This window comes from Pinus tabuliformis, chromosome 7 (assembly GCF_031772625.1).
Source record: "Pinus tabuliformis cultivar Carrire ecotype Pingquan chromosome 7, CPIR1, whole genome shotgun sequence".
NCBI lineage: Eukaryota > Viridiplantae > Streptophyta > Pinopsida > Pinales > Pinaceae > Pinus > Pinus tabuliformis.
Genome location: NC_142293.1, coordinates 830,335,807 through 830,352,075, shown reverse-complemented (window position 1 = coordinate 830,352,075; position 16,269 = coordinate 830,335,807). Strand labels below are relative to the sequence as shown.

Here is a 16,269-nt window from a genome sequence, read left to right as displayed (position 1 = left end):
GAATATTTCTCACTGTAAAAAGCATTTTTCAGAAATAAGAAAGAGCTCTCGAACTGGTTTTCCCCAAGAGTTGTAGGGGGTTTTTCCAGGGTCACCTTGACCAAAAATCACTGTGTTTAAATGTGTTGAATGGCTGTTTATATGTGCTAATATTTATTTCTGCATTTTCCAGCATTCTGTAAAATTTCCAGAATTTGTGTTTTCAGCAAAATTTATTTTTCAGTTGTTGAATGTATGGATATGGGAAAGGGCATTTAACTATTTTGGAGAAATAAGGTGAAACTGAAAACCGGGGTGGGAAATGAGAAATTTTTACATTTTCTTTGGGTCTAGTTGAGTGGAGCAACCTATTTTGAATAAAGAATATTTGAGAGCCAATTGCACTCCTATAAATCAAGATTGATATAATTGATATTATTTAACTTTATTATTGAGAGAACTTCAAAATTACATGCCAAGGACATAGCTCTAGAGGCTACGATTTTCTTTTGTTGAAATATAGATTTGTTTCTATCTAACCAAGTCTCCCAACATACAAAGTTGGGGAGAGATTTCCATGCACAGAGGAGTAATGGCTTTTTCTGCTACGATCCTGAGTATTTCTTATGCTAGCCTAAAAGCATGCCATTCCATTATTGTGGAAGGATAGTTCATGGAAAGATTTACTTTAGATGGTATTCCCACACTTTGCGAATTTAGCTGCATTCCAAGAAATTTTGATATACTGATTCACTTTGCTTGCAACATATTGGACATCTTGAAGGAGTTTGTATGCATTTATTTTGAAGATTATCATCTGTCATTAGTTTACCATGTACCATTACCCAACAAAATACATTAACTTTTGGAATATGATCAACCTCCCAAATTGGTTCCATAATTTGCCTTTGGGGGCAATTGATGAGTTTAATAACAGAGAGATATCCCTCTTTTATAGAAAATCCTTGTCTACTCCATCCTCGCTTACTAGGGATATGCTGATTTAAAAGAGCTCATCCTGCCAAATGCATGTAAAAGAGGCTTGTTTTTTCCCTTAAATCTTATGGGAAGTGGAATTGTTTCCACCCTTTCCAAGTGTCGTCAGCTGTTCATTCCAATACATTAGCTAGCTTAAGAGATCTTGAGTTTTGGAACCAATTCTTGATGGAAAGGATTTGTTCAGATGATTCCATTTGCGGTTGCCCTTGAACATTGTCTGTCCATAAATTCATAGATTGCCCAATACCAGGAACCCATGTGAGCTTTGGATTGAATGAAAGCTGCTGTAGTTTTTAAAAGTTTCCACACTACTAATCCTTTAATATATGTTTTAAAAATTGTTTCTTTCTACCATGTCATTGGACTTGTGATCAATCTTCATAGGATTTTGGCTCCCATATCTATATGCATAAGAGTTGGGTTTTTGATGCATATACTTTCTGTGTCTTTTGGGGCTCTTATATTGACCATTTGGTTAGATGGAATATTTTATTTTCAACTGCCCCCCTTTCACAAAAAAAGTCTGATTTTGCAGGCATGATGTTCTATGTTAGTTTTGGGGGCTAGGAGAACTGAGCATTGAAAAATAGGCAAAGAAGAAAGAACTACTTTTACAAGAGTAATTTTCTTTGCAGATTCAACCATCTTGCCCCTCCACTGCTATTTTTCCTCCAATTTTATCTAGAATACCTTGCTAGAATTGAGATGAGGGGTTCTGAAGCGAACTAAGCATTCCTGAGTATTTGAAAGATAACCATGATTCAACACTTGGGAAAACCGAAATTCAGGAGACCATGTGAAGATGCTTTATGAAATGTTCCATCCATATATTTGACTTTTCCTCTAAAGGCATTTAAGAAACTAAGACATTTTTGAATTCGCGGGCAATTATATTAGAAGCTGCACCAAGAAGTGAAGTATAATCTGCCAATGGGGAGTGATTTATTTCTTTCACTCCTCAGATTATGCTGATACCTTGTATCTTAGCTTCAAGTCTTTCATTCTCTAGTTTTTTACTTAATGATTCCACCATTATGATGTTTAGCATAGGAGAAAGGGAACAACCCTGTCTTAACCCCCTTTGAGCTCTGGAAAATCATGTAGGTCGACCATTTAATAAAGGTGCAATCGAAGGTGAACTGATGTATGCTTGAATCCAACTTGTGAAATCATTATAAAATCCAAACTTGTCAATAACAACATATAAAAGTGAATGCTTCATGCAGTCAAATGCATTTGCCATGCCCTTGTTTGTGATCATACCCTTTTCCTTTTTGGCTTTGCTTGATTGTATTACCTCTTGTACCGATATGATATTGTTTGCTATTTGGATAAAACCACCTTGATTCTCATATTTTAATTTACCTATTACTTTCTTTAATTTAGCAGCTATGATCTTTCTTAAAATTTTATAACCTGAGTTGCATAAAGAAATAGGTCAAAATATGGAAAAAGAGGAAGGTATTATGTCTTTAAGAATAAGAGCCAGAAAAGTGGAATTTGTAGCTCCCTCAACTTTTTTCTTGTTGAGAGTGTAGTTCAACATCCTTTTGAGATCCAATTTAATTATGCTTTAGAAGGCTTGGAACAAGTGAATTGAGAATCCATCTGGCCCTAGTGGTGGTATTTATATCATATACCCTACTATATTCTTGTAAGTTGGGTATTCATTTCAATAGTTAATTCATTACCTAAATACAGACGTTTTTTCAATATTAACTAATATATACTAGTGCAGTGCAGGCGATGCATGCATATGTAGCTATCATATGCATGTCTTGTGTGCATGCTAATATCTCTATGTCCCCATTAATTTAAGATGGGTCCTTACATACACCCCTCCTTTAGAAAACTTCGTCCTGAAGTTAGGGTATATAAAGTATTAATAATTATTTAGCGATAAGTATAATCATGTAAGGATTATGTTCCATAATTGGATTTTCGTTTAATGTGGGGACACTTTAAAATTTATATTTTGAAAACTTATAGTTTTTTTTTTTTGTTTTTGTTTTTGTTACAACTTTAATATCCATGCTTTGTCCCAGCCGGGTGCCCAAGCTATTCTAAAATCATCCTATCCTTCCTAATCTCTTCCGCTCCCATCCTATCCTTCCTCTACTGGAGTATGCCATGGCTTCAGCTATACTGATCTGTGTCGACTACATCGACTTGATTTCTCAGTAGGCATCCGGCAGTCATCATCACACATCTAGGGGAGCGTGGCTCGCACAGTCCTCCCATGACTCCAGGCTTTGGAGGATAAACGGTGGGTAACACCTCCACCCCTCCCTGTAGGACCAGGGTTATCACCCTATCATGGAATCTTATTGAGCCTCAATTGTTCTTGAAACTTTTGTCATCACGTGGTCATTTTGGTAACGATGCTATCTGCAACATAAACACTTGTCCATACATTATCAAATAAACAATTTCTGTATAATTTAATATAACATACTTGGCCATATTCAACTCATGTCATTAGCTTTCATATTAACCTGTAATTATTCTTTTATTTCTAGCTCATCAATCATATCCATATGCATCAATGAGACAAATTTAAAGATATCTTAATTCATAACATAATTCATGATTTAGATTTTATAGCAAGTTTCATGTTGGTATTTATATCCTAACAATGTTAATTAAATGAAGGCTGTAGAGCATTTGAAAGAACATCACAAGATGGAAGACAATTGAAGTCGTGTACTGAGTAATGCATCATAATTTCAGATTGAAGTAATTGTAAAATTGGTTCTCATTGCCACTTGAAGTTGCATAGTTAACAGGCATTAGAGTTCAGGTTTGATATGCCCAGTTGAGCAGATAACTTGATCTTTGTGCTTACTTGGGCATGCCTTTCCTCGGCACATATTTAGCATGCGAATCTTGGTAACAATACGTGAGTTGGATAAAGCTTAGTTGGATGGTTTGGTCAAAAGGTTGGATATGCCCAAATTTTCGGCACATATATGTTTCTGTTATGTTCTAACCTCTCTGAAAACATTTGTTCAAATCGTATTTTACCTGTTCTAAAATAGAGAACAACCTTTAAATCTTTGCTTAATGACCTGGAAAGTATTTAAGCAATATGATTTGAAATATATATATGTGTATATATATAAGGTATATACATGGCAATTACTGATAAAAATATTTATGAAGGAATGGCTATTCCTATATCTTGAAAATGGCATTGAGTTAAGAGTTAATTATTAAAATAGTTTATTTAACATTTAATATCCTTGTAGGTGGTGCAGAGTAATCCTTTGTGACTTTGCTTGGGCCATTTTATTGTAATGAGTCCGAGCACACAATGTGGAGGAAAACTTCGTCATTGAAAACCTTGGAAAGGACATCAAGGAAGCAACAGTAGTAGGGTTAGATGTGCCATGCATGATGGAGAAGTTGCTGACAAAGATGAAGAAGAGATTGAGAAAGAAAAATTTAAGATCAAGACTTCAGAGATTGGTGTTGAATTTGTTTCATTACAACTGGGGAATGTGGGCTCTCACTAGGTAGTGTGTTCCCAGATGATGGTGAAAAGTCTGTGAAGGAGTGTGCCATTCCTTTGGTGCTTTGTTCACAGTAAGAATGCAGTAATTGAGGCAGTTTGTTCAGAGTCCAATTTTATGCCTGCAAAAGCATTGTGAAAATTATTGTGTTGGTGGGAGAGGCAATAGTTTATATTTGTCACTGGATGAAACCAGTCAGAATGATGTAAGAATGCATGTTACATATGCTTTGGATGAAGTTTCCACAACAATGCATTTGCAAAGATTGCCATTGTATGTCTAATAACTTTAATGAAACTCTGAGAAGTTTCTGTGGAGGAATTGGGAGAAATGCCTGTTCGATTATTAGAGAAATGATAAATCCGAAGCATAGTAGAATTTGTAGGTGTTATCAATATGCTTGAGTCAGAGAGTTAGAGAATTCAAACGCAAGGAATTTTCAACTTATTTTTGGATGAAAGTTGTCAAGCTATTCCAAAGATGCATGCCATGGAGATTGTTGAATTAGACATCACAAGGTTGGATTGCAAGAGGTTTTAAAACCTCTGGTTCACATTAATGAGAATCCTCCTAAACATGAATTTAATCAAGGGTCTAAAGGAGAGTCACCTGGATGGATTACAATTGTTAGGAAATGACAATGAACAAACAATTGTCAATTCTCAATGGATTTTTTTTTTTTTGCTCTTTGGTAGTTCAGACTGCTCACGTGCTTACCAAATGAAAATCTCTGACCAAAATTCAATTTAACAGGCACAATGAAATTAATGCATTGTTGAAAGATTCAAAATGTCATGGAAGAGGAGTTTGCAGTCATAGATGTAGAAATGGAGAATGATAATGAGTTTGTTTAGAAGAAAACACTTGGTATTGATATTATTATGCTTCAAAACGTTGAGAGGTTTCGTAATTGACAGAATCAAAGAAATTTGACAATTTTGTCATTGCTAATTTGAGTGAAGGTGATGTAGTGAAAACTCAGACTAATTTTTTTTTTCTAATTTCAATAGAACCTTTCCCTTTCCAAAAGGTGAGTTATTGCAAGTCTATATGTAAAATGAGGGAAAGCATTTCTCATTCTCCTTTTATTGGGCCCTTCACAGATTGACACGGATTAGAAGCCTCATCTTAAACAGTGGTCTAATGAATTAGTATTGAATGTGTGGAAAAGTGCAACTAATCCTTGTAGACATATTATGCAGATCAGTGTTGATAATATCGCTGAGATATCGACGATATTCGGAAATATCGCGATATTTTCGGCGAGCCTATATATTGCTGACAAAATATCGCGATATTTTCGGCTTTTGAAAATATCGCGCGATTTCCGAAATATCGCCGATATTTCAGAAAATATCGCGCGACAATCGAAAATATCGCCTGGTGACTGTAAAAAATTTCTGCACGGCTTATAAAAATCCGATTTTGGTTTTTTTCATATCATTTTCATTTCTGATTGCTGGAGAAGGAAGGGGAGAGCGATGTGGTTGCTGCCAAGGAGGGTTTGAGCGTTCTAGGCCCTAGTATTGATATGCTATTCATGGTAATGTTAAATTCTTAAAGTAAAGTGACATTCTCCTTAATCTTCATTTGCATCCTTTTACTTAAATTTTTAACATTACCATGAAATGACTCAGGATGTTTGAGAGTGGTTCCGGCCTCATTGGATTTCATATGGAGAACGTAGAATTTTAGATTTCATTCAAAATGCAGCAGACTTATCAGTTTTTTAGGATTTCAGGATTGGGAGATTGTAATGTTTCCAGGTGACACCACCTGCCTGGGCTACCCCTGCCACCAGTAGAGGACGTGGTCTACCTCCTATAGCTCCTACTTCTAGTTATTCAGCTTCTAGAGCATAGCAAACTCCACTGCCAACTCCACTAGCACCGGCATCTACATCTAGAGGGAAAGGGAAAGCTGTGGCATTTTTTCGCAAGAGGGGCAGAGGAAATCAATAGGATTAGACTTTAGTTATTTTCTTATGTGCTTGTAAGTTGTACATGAACAATGAACATTGAATATTCAAGAATCAAGACCAAGCATATCACATTCTAATTTCTAAATAGTAAATTTTGATTCTATTTATTTTTTTAAAGTGAACTATGAACTTTGAGAAGTAGTTATATTTTAATTTGATTAGATAAGCTGCAACCTGCAATTTAATATGGATAATAACTATATTTTGGTATATATATATATATAAAACATGTCCCCCGTGTCTTGTTTCCAGGTCGTTGTGTTTCGTATTGAATACTCGTATTTACATGTCCTTCGTGTCTCGTGTCCTCGTGTCATGTGACTTAGCTTAGACAATATTGATGTATTGTCTCCGTGGAGGGTGGAGTCTGAGGAGCCCCTCTTGGAGGAGTCACCTTCATGGTTAGAGCCAGTGGTAGATGATCCATTAGAGCAGGGGCAGCAAGAGGAGGACTCAGAGTCAGAGGAGCAGCAGCACTCAGAGGAGGAGCAGGAGGAGGAGGAGGACACTGCGGGAGCATCAACATCAACACCATCTGCTATAGATATAGGAGAGCATAGCCCCATACCTAGCACTCATTATTTGACATTAGGTGCAGAGGCAGGGTCAAGGCCTCCTACTACTAGGGGCAGGCCTGGCAAACAACCCATCATGTTTTCCCGTAAAAGGGGGAGAGGGCAGTGATTTCAGATAGATAGCTACTAGTTTTATTTGTTGTGCTACATATAACTCATGATGATGAGATACTTTTATATATGTGATGTTATTTTGTATTGGTTCTCCACATTTGAGTCCTTAAATGGACAATTATCAGGGATCAACAGGATTTGGTATCGCCTTTGATGTATCATTTCTATTTGACATCATATATATCAGTTTTTTCTTCATATTTATGTGCCAATGTGTTTATTTAATGTTGTTATTGCTTTATATGTTTAAAAATCTGAAAAAGATAAATATATTATGCATTTTTTATGCTTGCCGATATTTGCCGATATTTTGTCGATATTTTCGCCGATATTGCCGATAAGATATTTTCTGGACCCTCGCCGATATTTTCCCGATACCGATATTATCAACACTGATGCAGATAGTCAAAACGAGTATGGAAGCAGAGGATGGAAGTATTGATAAGACTTATCCATTGGTAGACGAACCTGAAAAGATTGAGAGATCAGCTTAGTTTACACCAAAAGTCACCTATGCACAGAAACTTAATGACCTTACTTTTAAAAAAAAAATTTGCGACTAATGGTTATTAGCAAGCAATGCAAATTGCTCAGTTTAGCATGAAGATAGTGGATAGGTGTGCAAGCAAACTGAACATTCATCATAGAATTTCAAAAGAGTGGTGAAGTTATTGTCATTAGCATGGATATAGAATGTGATTATACTAGGCAGACTAGTCTTATGAATGGGGAATTTGAAGAGGGGTAAATCGGTGAAGACTAACACAGAAATAGAGGCTGATATCACCCAACAGAGTGCTCATATGAAGCCAGAATCTCCTTTAGTCTCGAATTCTTCCGTCCTCTATTTAAAACACTGTTGACCTCTGAAGTCAGGCATGTGTTTTTAGAAACCGTTGATGCTGAGTTAAAAATTCCCAAGTGAACAGTCACACCATTTCTTTCCACTATTGGTGGCTTATATATAGTTCTGCTTTCTGTAGTATGCAAATCTATAGTATTTAAAGCAGCTGAAGCACCCAATGCTGAACTTCTCTTAGAAACAACGTCCTTTGTTGAAGATTCATCAAATGTCAAAGGATGCTTTGGTTCAACCTCCTGCCCTTCAGTCTCTAATAGACCAGTGTACTCCCTTTCGTAGGTAATATACTGGGCTTTTCTCCATCCATGCAATGGAAGGAAACCTCTCTCTATGTCCTGAGATTCATGGTAAAAGCTTCAACATATCGGTTTTGCAAATCCAAGTGTGTTTCTTCATCTGCTCTCCCCTTTCTTATAGCAGTAATAAGGAGATCATCATTATGTCTAAAGTCTGCAACATCAAAAGGGTTTGAAACATATACTCTCTCTGTTCAACATCCAAACTCAGGAAAAAGATTACAGATATACTCGCTCTAGTATACACTCACTCTAGTATTCTCGCACTCAGTCAAGTATGAAGAAAAGGATAGAACTCTGAAAAATCAATGATGCACAAAAACTGTGGAAACACTAGACAGAACGTCTGAAAGTAACAGTTATGACAAAAGAATGGTTTTCCTTGTTTCTAATCATTTGAAGATCATAAAAGCAAATCTCAGTGGTATTTTCTACATAATTTGAGCTCCTATGATACAAGTTTCTCCGCAAGTATTACGCACCTGTTAGATTGAAACTAACGACCCTGCATGCATTATAAAAGCCACGGTGCTCACACATCGTTTTTAAACACCTGACGCGTCGAAACTCATTTCTTAGGTGGCGTTTGGTGTCAAACGATGATATTAATTGTCTAAACCTTTGACGTATGTCAACCACCAGCGGATAGAGGAACATCTAATCGAATGATTATCTTTCTGTATCATCGTGGCCTGGTTATAATCGCATATGACGTCTGGCTATAAGGCAGATGTCCACCAATCCATCAGAATGCTCCCGGGCCTTCACCGCCTGGAGCTCGAAAGGTCACAGACGGGGCGTTCATCGAGAGATGGGTGGCAGTGGAGACCCCAACCATCACAGTATTCGCGCTCTGACCCGAGAGCCATCGTAGGCATATATTAGTATGTAATGACATGAAGTCTTGCAAGGAAATGATCTTGGGAAAACTTGCACCGTTAGTTAGTACCTTCAGGTTGAGCTATTACACACTACTAAATTTAATGAGTCGAGCCGAGGGACAATTTGATTCTGAATATTGCATCAAGAATTCTTTCCATCAGTTTCAACATGATAAGGCACTACCAGAAGTTGAAGAGAAGATTGCAAAATTGGAGCAAGAAGCAGCCATGCTTGGTGCATCTGAGGAGATTATCATAAACTGAGACTAAGCATAGCAGAGTTAGAGAAGCAAATGATGACTGAAATTACTAGGCCTGAGCGCGTTCTTCTATTTCTGGTTCCTGGTAGGCTGATTAAAGTGAGAGATGGTACAACTGAGTGGGGATGGGGAGTGGTAGTTAATGTGGTGAAAAAGCCATCGATGCCACCCAGCACATTACCTTCTAATATATTGGGTTCTCGTACTAGTAATTATATAGTGGATACTCTTTTACATTGTGCTTCTGGCTTGACAAGTGATGGTCCCCGCCCAAAGCCATGTCCTCCTCCTCCTAGACAAAAAGGTGAAATGCATGTGGTACCTGTTCAACTGCCCCTTATTTGTTCTCTTAGTAATCTTAGAGTTGCCATTCCACAAGATCTACGACCGGCAGAGGCAAGACAGAGTGTACTTATGGCAGTGCAAGAGCTGGAAAAACGATTTCCAAAAGGTCTTCCAAAGCTTGACCCTATTGAGGATATGGGCATTGATGATCCGGATTTTGTCCAACTTGTAAGGGAAGTTGAAGCATTGGAGCAAAAGTTGCTTGCCCATCCCTTTCATAAGTCTGAACAGGATGAACACCAGTTGAGGTCTTTTCAAAGAAAAGCAGAATTAAATAGCGCAGCTCAGCAACTTCGAATGAAAATGCGTGACTCTCAGCTTCACAAATTTAGGGAAGAGTTAAAAAAAAAATCGCTCAAGAGTGCTTAAGCGACTTGGACACATTGATTCTGATGGTGTGGTGCAACTGAAAGGCCGGGCTGCATGTCTCATTGACTTGTGACAGAATTGATGTTCAATGGCACATTCAATAAGCTGGATCATCATCAAATAGCAGCACTTGCAAGCTGTTTCATTCCATATGATAAATCATCTGAACAAGTACATTTGACTAATGAGCTTGTGAAGCCATTGCGTCAACTTCAGGATAGTGCACGATGGATTGCACAGGTGCAACGTGAGTGCAAGTTAGAAGTTGATATAGAGCAGTATGTTGAGTCAACAACCCGTCCACATTTGATGGATGTAATCTACCATTGGTCCAAGGGTGCCTCATTTTCAGAGGTTATAAGTAGAACAGATATATTTGAGGGCAGCATCATACGCATGACAAGGAGGTTAGATGAGTTTCTGAATCAAGAAATGGCCGAGCTGGTGTGCAAGACACAGTTATCTACATGAGCAGCACATAAATTAAAGCAAGAGTGGTACTCTGAGTTGGATAATTTTAGTGATTTTGATGTGGTAGTTGGAGAGATGAAGATAGTGCTCCTGACAATTCTGGGGAGAGCAGATGAAGAAACACACTTGGATTTGCAGAACTGATATGTTGAAGCTTTTACCATGAATCTCAGGACATAGAGAGAGGTTTCCTTCCATTGCATGGATGGAGTAAAGTCCAGTGTATTACTTACGAAAGGGAGTACACTGGTCTATTAGACACTGAAGGGCCGGAAGTTGAAACAAAGCATCCTTTGACATTTGATGAATCTTCAACAAAGGACACTGTTTCTAAGAGAAGTTCAGCATTGGGTGCTTCAGCTGCTTTAAATACTATAGATTTGCATACTACAGAAAGCAGAACTATATATAAGCCACCAATAGTGGAAAGAAATGGTGTGACTATTCACTTGGGAATTTTTAACTCAACATCAACGGTTTCTAAAAACACATGCCTGACTTCAGAGGTCAACAATGTTTTAAATAGAGGACAGAAGAATTCGAGACTAAAGGAGATTCTGGCTTCATATGAGCACTCTGCTGGGTGATATCAGCCTCTATTTCTGTGTTAGTCTTCACCGATTTACCCCTCTTCAAATTCCCCATTCATAAGACCAGTCTGCCTAGTATAATCACATTCTATATCCATGCTAATGACAATAATTTCACCACTCTTTTGAAATTCTATGATGAATGTTCAGTTTGCTTGCACACCTATCCACTATCTTCATGCTAAACTGAGCAATTTGCATTGCTTGCTGATAACCATCAGTCACAATTTTTTTTTAAAGTAAGGTCATTAAGTTTCTGTGGATAGGTGACTTCTGGTGTAAACTAAGCTGATCTCTCAATCTTTTCAGGTTCGTCTACCAATGGATAAGTCTTATCAATACTTCCATCCTCTGCTTCCATACTCGTTTTGACTATCTGCATAATATGTCTACAAGGATCAGTTGCACTTTTCCACACATTCAATACTAATTCATTAGACTGCTGTTTAAGATGAGGCTTCTAATCCTTGTCAATCTGTGAAGGGCCCAATAAAAGGAGAATGAGAAGGAAGATTTCGTCACCATACCCTCTAGTTCCCAAGTGCTGTGGTGGCTTGGCCCGTCAGTCTCATCGCCTCACCATTTGAACATCTCGTGCCATTGCCCTCAACTGCCACGGTCATGGCATATGTGATGTCGCGCCATACCGTCTCCACAGTACATAATACTTTTGTGTATAGTTATATCCTATTATAATTAATTGAGTGCATGATTGGGAGAGCGTCAGACTGAAGTTGGGGTCGCATTTCCTCACCTATTATGCTTGTGGAAGCTGAACATAGACACTGCCAGGGCGTAGTGCAAATCAACTTCAATAGAGAAGCAGTGTATGTGGTTTGACCGTGGGCCAAAAGGGGAATTCCTCTTATATTTATATACCAATTCTCTTTATGTTTTCTTGTACATATGTATCTTTCCATCATTGATATTCTGTTTATATCAAAATGACTTCAGGATTTCCTTTAATGGTCATATTCTGAACCGGGATGTTTGACTTTGTCCTCTTTTTTAAAGTTTCTACACTACTTCTGCTAAAATCAAGGGCAGTGTTATAAAGGGAAGTAATTATAAAGGGAAGCGTACTGTTAAATGATTTCTAATAAAATTTAATTGGAGTCTATAAATACTACCTATGCACTTAAGATTTCCTGGTCTGAAAGTTATGAAAGATACTTCAGAAAAATACTATGAAATTACGAAAATAATAAGGACCCATCTTAAATTAATGGGGACATAGAGATATTAGCATGCACACGAGACATGCATATGATAGCTACATATGCATGCACCGCTTGCATTGCACTAGTATATATTAGTTAATATTGAAAAAACGTCCATATTTAGGTAACGAATTAACTATTGAAATGAATACCCAACTTACAAGAATATAGTAGGGTATATGATATAAGTGCCACCACTACAATACATATATAATTCTACTATATAAAATTAAAGATAAATGCAGTATAGTGAACTCACAACAAAGGAAGTATGTACCCTACTACATACAAAGGGACTATACCCAAAAGTATTATGTACAAAAGAGTTATGATATACATATTATTCTACAAAAGAAACAACATATTCTATAAAGTCAAAGGAAAGTGTGTATATATATATATATATATATAATAAAGAGAAGAATATATAAAACCATAATACTATGAAAATAATTCAATTTAAACAAAAGTGAAACATAACATTATGATAAAGGAGATATTGTATAAATAAGAGTGCATGGTTAGCAAATTGGGAAGGGGAGAAGGCGGTGACCGCCTCTGCAACTTATGAACTTATCAAATTAAAACAATAAAGAAAGGGGAAGCGGTGGAGGAGTCTCTGGGGGGCATAAAAGGAGGAAGGGTACTGTAGAAAGGGGGGACATTCTTTGATACAAAGGAAGGCAGAGGAGGAACTAACAAGAGGAAGACACAGAGAATAATGGAGCTTGAGCAGTTGTTCTTGAGACTTTTGGGCACGGGGGCCAAAATACTTCGAATTTGAAGTATTTTGGGGCTGGGTGCTGAGACTGTACCTAGCTTGGCTGGGAGGTTTTTGGTCTTTTGGTAACGGGAGCGGGAACTGGAGCAAATCAAAAGCATCTTCAGCCAGGTAGGTACTCAACATTAGGTAGGTACTCAACAACAAATTGATAAATTCTTATATTTGGAATAGTTATATCTTGTTAACAAATTCAGGGCTTTACAGGCAAGGTGGTCTGGGTGCATCATCATCATCAAATAAATGGAACACAAGCAATCAGTGGAAGCTCCCATGAAGTGGCAATCTGCGCTCTGCTATGGTTGAAGTCCATGACTCTCAACGCTGACCTTACAAGTGCCCATATGACCCTCTAGAGGCTTTGGACCCCGCAAAGGGAGAGCAAACCTCAGATGAAGACCCACCTACAATCTTGTATAAGATCCAATGCGTCTCCTCACATTCCAGTACAACCAATCATTAGCGCAATTGAGTAAATGAGCTTACAAATTATGGAACCAAGTGGAAACTTCATAGTGGCATGCCCTTCCATAACAGGCTTCAAAATGTACACGTGTCTCCAAGTTCATGAAGAAGGTTAACCAAGGACCCTATTAGGTGGTTTGAACCTCTAAGGGGGTGGCATGTCCATGGTACATCCATCAAATGGCAGGTGGTATGTGAAATAATGATGGAATGGAGTGGGGCATCAGGGGAAGGCTCCAAGCCACATGTCACAATACAAGGGTAGCTAAGATGAGGGAAGCCTACACTTGGGTATATGAGTGTAGGAAGGAGCAATCATGATACATAAGTTACCCTGACCATTGTTTTTCCACCCTTTTTCCTATGCCCTTTGTCTTTTATAGATTTTTCTTTTGTAACCGCTCCGGGCTTTAGGGGATGAGAGCATGATGTGTAGGATATAGCAGTGAATACCCCTTTAAGGTGGGACAGTTCTTCGCCCACCAGGGGTTGGGTCAATCATGGGCTCCTAAATGATGTAAGGGGCCAATGTGAGGGGCCCTAGGAACCACGGTGATGGCCATGATGAAAGTGGTAGGGCTCATGTTTGGCTTTTTCCCACGTGCTAAATTTGTATGTCCTGACCATTTTTTACATTTTATGGTACATTTCTCGTTGAGAGTGGCCAAATTATGCTTTTTTCTTTCCTTTTAGCTGCATCAACCTTTAGGGCATTGTTCCAGGCCCGACCCAAAGTGTGGACAAGGGGAGTGGGAGGCTAACTCCTCGTGGACCCAATGGACAAATGTAGACCCAGATGGAAAATATAGTGAATGGGGTTATAATGAGCGGAGGGGAGCGATGTATATGGTGTCAGGAAGCGGGACCACACAACCAAAATCGGGGTTTCCCATGTAGTGCCACCCCTAAAGCTAGTAGCCAATAAAGGAGATCCCACGAGACTAGGATACAAGGTTAACCATAAAATTGGACAAAGGAGACAAGAGTACAAACCAAACCCACTCTTTCTGCCGAATCCCCCCACTAATCCATGCCCAAAAGTGTCCATGATAAGTAAACAAAAGTACCCAACTACACAATGAAAAGCCATACCTTCAGGGTCGGAAGGCCCACCTTCAAACATATGATCATAACAGATGGGCAAGGGACCACATTGCTGGCTCAAGTGGCGGAGATATTGGCACATCGAGCTATCTTGTGGCTGCCAACTAAGGACCATCTAGGAGAGAATTTTCTCTAATGGATACTACCCATTCGTGGTGGGTAACAAGTACAAAATTATATTAGCACCAATTGAAGGGAAGCACCAACTCCCTAGTACTTAGTTAGAAAAACATTTAGGTTTATCTGAAGCACCAACACCTTGGCTTTACTAGCACCAACTGGAAGGATAGATGATAGACCTTCTTGTCCTTGATGTGATAGAGACTTCTTGGCTTGATGCTTCAACTTTTGTAGATGTCCTTCCTTGATGAGTGTTCTTGAGATGCCCTTTCCTTGATGTGTCACCTTAGCTCTGATACCATGTTGAAGAATCTAGGGCAATGAGATGTAGAGTGATTCTTCGGGACTAGATAACAATTTGTGAAGTCTTTTTATAATTTGTCTTTGTTAGCTTAATCTTCTTTCTTCTCTTATTAATGCATGTGTGTGTACTTCATCAAACTGCTATAAAAAACATAAAACAAGAACACAAGATATTGGCTCTCTGCCAGGGCCAAAACCTCTCTTCTCTTGAGAGGAAAACCCTTCGGTAAGTTTTCTCTTATTGAAGCTTCTTTCTTGATCAATGCCAAACCCTAGACCCTTGACTAGAAGATCCTCCAAGCACAAGTCAAGTCCTTCCTTTTCTCTGCACTATGTCTCCCCAACACTTTGTCCATCGTTCCCCGACACTTCGTCCTCCTTCCGGCACTTCGTTCTTCCTTCCACTGTTAGTAGTCCTTCTAGAAGAGACACTTATCTTTTGTACTTAGTGAGATCCTTCACCTAAGGATACTCCTTCCTTCTCTTGACCAACAGAGTTCCTTCTTGATGTATAGTTGTAGGCTTTGTGTGACAGCACTGCAGCCCTAATTCTCACACGTGAGAGGTCTTGTTGATGTTATATGGCTCCTCTTTCCTTCGCTTGAGGTCCTTCCTTCTTCGCTTGGATAGGAGGCCTAGTAGGCCTAGTTTGTAGCCCAAACGATGAGGTATGTTGGGAGGTGACTTGCTGCTGTCCTAACCGCAGATAGCCCTTCCTTTTCTTCACACGTGTGGTTGGTATTGGCCCTAAAACAGTCCCAAAACCTTCGCTCTTCCTTCTTTCTTCTTTGCTGCACTAGAGGCTCCTTCTTCGTCCCTTTCTCGGCTTCTTTTTCGGTCCTCTATCTTCGCTGATTTCAGAGTGAGTTGCTTGTCGTTTGAGGGAGTGGACAGCCTCTATATACATAGGACTGTCCCTCCTTTAGGCCGACTTGGAGGCCAACTTGCTTCCTTGAGGCCGACTTGACTTCCTTTTCTTTGATGGGTGCTTTTAATGGTGCCATTGCTTCTTTTGATGGTGTCTTTGCTAGGAGGAGACTTG

The 16,269-nt window shown here is 38.7% G+C and overlaps 1 protein-coding gene and 1 pseudogene across 3 annotated transcripts in view; both read left to right on the top strand.

The window, feature by feature from the left end:
* The window catches only part of LOC149250186 (isocitrate dehydrogenase [NADP]-like), a 329,935-nt gene that overhangs the window by 15,439 nt on the left and 298,227 nt on the right, over positions 1 to 16,269 (top strand). The window lies entirely within an intron of this gene.
* Positions 9,215 to 10,644, top strand: LOC149250187 (DExH-box ATP-dependent RNA helicase DExH10 pseudogene; annotated as a pseudogene).